A 2,671-nucleotide genomic window follows, 5' to 3' on the forward strand; every position below is an offset into this window, starting at 1 on the left:
TCCCTATGGGTCCTGATCTAAAGTAGTGCCCTACTTTTAACCACATGCCTATGGGTCCTGATCTAAAGTAGTGCCCTACTTTTAACCACATCCCTATGGGACCTGATCTAAAGTAGTGCCCTACTTTTAACCACATCCCTATGGGTCCTGATCTAAAGTAGTGCCCTACTTTTAACCACATCCCTATGGGACCTGATCTAAAGTAGTGCCCTACTTTTAACCACATCCCTATGGGTCCTGATCTAAAGTAGTGCCCTACTTTTAACCACATCCCTATGGGACCTGATCTAAAGTAGTGCCCTACTTTTAACCACATCCCTATGGGCCCTGATCTAAAGTAGTGCCCTATATAGGGAATAGGGTGCCATTTGGTCTGCATTAAAATAACAAACCACAGATCAATAAATGCCTTAAATTAGAATAATCAGAATATTCACAAATAAACATTTAATACTCAAACACCAGCAGAGAAAAAACAGAAAAATAGACACGTCATCTTTTTTTAATACTTCATAATATTTTTGAAAAGTTTTGAAAATGTAAAAACTGTTAGAAACTCATGCAAAATAAATCACCTCAGTCGTTTAATATATTAACAGAACACCAGTAATAATAATCTCATAGTTGGGTCCCCTATTCCCTACATAGTGCACTAGTATATAGTGAACAGGGAGCTATTGGGACACCCAGTAGTAAGATAATGTGAAACCACGGGTCGCATCCCCAATGACTCCCTGTTCCCTATTTATAGAAAGCTCTGGTTGAAGTAGTGCACTGCTATATAGGGTCCACTACAGTAAACAACACATCAGAAAATACATCCCAAATGGCACCCTATTCCCTATATAGTGCACTACTTTAGACCAGAGCTCTATATAGTGCACTACTTTAGACCAGAGCCCTATGGGTAGTGTACTACATAGTGAATAGGGGCCCATTGGGAACAGCCCAAGGTTCATCAGTCAAGCAAGCAGAGCGATCTCATAAAGGACAGAGTCATAATATAATATGATAATAAATCTTCAACCAGACTGTATGTTACAGTATGTACACCAAGCCCAGTCAGACAGCACCTTCTATCACATCTACAGTTGGTTTGGTTTTCTCTTTCTTTCAGAGTTGGTAGGTTGTAATAGAGTGCAATAGTAAAAATGAGTATGAGTAGAACCATTAGATAGTGTGTTATAAACCATTAATACAGTTTATAAACCATTAATACAGTTTATAAACCATTAATACAGTTTATAAACCATTAATACAGTTTATAAACCATTAGATAGTGTGTTATAAACCATTAATACAGTTTATAAACCATTAATACAGTTTATAAACCATTAATACAGTTTATAAACCATTAGATAGTGTGTTATAAACCATTAATACAGTTTATAAACCATTAATACAGTTTATAAACCATTAATACAGTTTATAAACCATTAGATAGTGTGTTATAAACCATTAATACAGTTTATAAACCATTAATACAGTTTATAAACCAGTAATACATGTAACCAGTGTATAAACCAGTGTGTGTAGTAATTGTGTGTTGGTAAACATCTTTCTGTGTTGTCCGTCAGAAGGGTTTGAAGACACTGCATTTTTAAATCAGTCAAATTAACATTTGATCTCCTTAGACACAAAAATATTTAATATTCTGATTATTGTGCTCAATCCCTGATCTCTAACCCCTGACCCTGAAAAGGATGAGTTAAGGACGTTGTGTTAGCCTGACCTTTAACCCCTGACACTGTAAAGGATGAGTTAAGGACGTTGTGTTAGCCTGACCTTTAACCCCTGACAGTGTAAAGGATGAGTTAAGGACGTTGTGTTAGCCTGACCTCTAACCCTGATAATGTAAAGGATCAGGACGTTTACAGTCTCTCGCAGACCAAACCCTCCTACAACCACCCTGCAACGTTACAGCAACCAACCTATAATGCTCCTACAACACAATCTGAAACCTCACTGTCTTCATTATCATCAAACCCCTCCTAGCTTCTATAACTGACTAGTTAGTAAAATGGTCTCAGTCAGTTGATTGGTTGGTTTGTTTCTTTAAGACTTTGGGACACCTGGTGGTTTCTCTCTAGGTGGTCTAGATCTATACTGGTTCAATCTACACTAACATGAGGTGGTTCTCTCTAGGTGGTCTAGATCTATACTGGTTCTATCTACACTAACATGAGGTGGTTTCTCTCTAGGTAGTGTAGATCTATACTGGTTCTATCTACACTAACATGAGGTGGTTTCTCTCTAGGTAGTCTAGATCTATACTGGTTCAATCTACACTAACATGAGGTGGTTCCTCTCTAGGTGGTCTATATCTATACTGGTTCAATCTACACTAACATGAGGTGGTTCTCTCTAGGTGGTCTAGATGGTTGTAATGCCATTCTATAGAGGTTCTTTACCAACCCATCTAGTTGTGTGTAAAGGTGGTTAGTTAGTTAGGGTCAAGATATCTCCCTGTTTTAAGACTTTAAGTGTTCTGTTCAGTCCTACTGTCTCAGTGACTATCACTTCATACACGTACAATACCTGCCCCAACGAATAACACAAAAGCAGTGACATGTAGTATTGGATATCTGTAGAATATATATGTGTATATATATATATATATTTTTTTATGTTCCATACATTCAGTTAGAAGCTGCAGTTGTCTTGTTTTGCC

General features: G+C 37.3%; 1 protein-coding gene across 1 annotated transcript in view; it reads right to left on the minus strand.

Annotated features, from left to right (window-relative positions):
* Positions 1 to 432: 432 nt before the first annotated feature.
* camta2 (calmodulin binding transcription activator 2) overlaps positions 433 to 2,671 on the minus strand; it is a 182,205-nt gene continuing 179,966 nt past the window's right edge. The window contains exon 24 of the mRNA XM_031831390.1: positions 433 to 2,671. This exon is cut by the window's right edge and continues 1,039 nt beyond it. The gene's annotated coding sequence lies outside the window, so the exon portion shown is untranslated.

The sequence above is a fragment of the Oncorhynchus kisutch genome, linkage group LG9 (genome assembly GCF_002021735.2).
Source record: "Oncorhynchus kisutch isolate 150728-3 linkage group LG9, Okis_V2, whole genome shotgun sequence".
Lineage (NCBI taxonomy): Eukaryota > Metazoa > Chordata > Actinopteri > Salmoniformes > Salmonidae > Oncorhynchus > Oncorhynchus kisutch.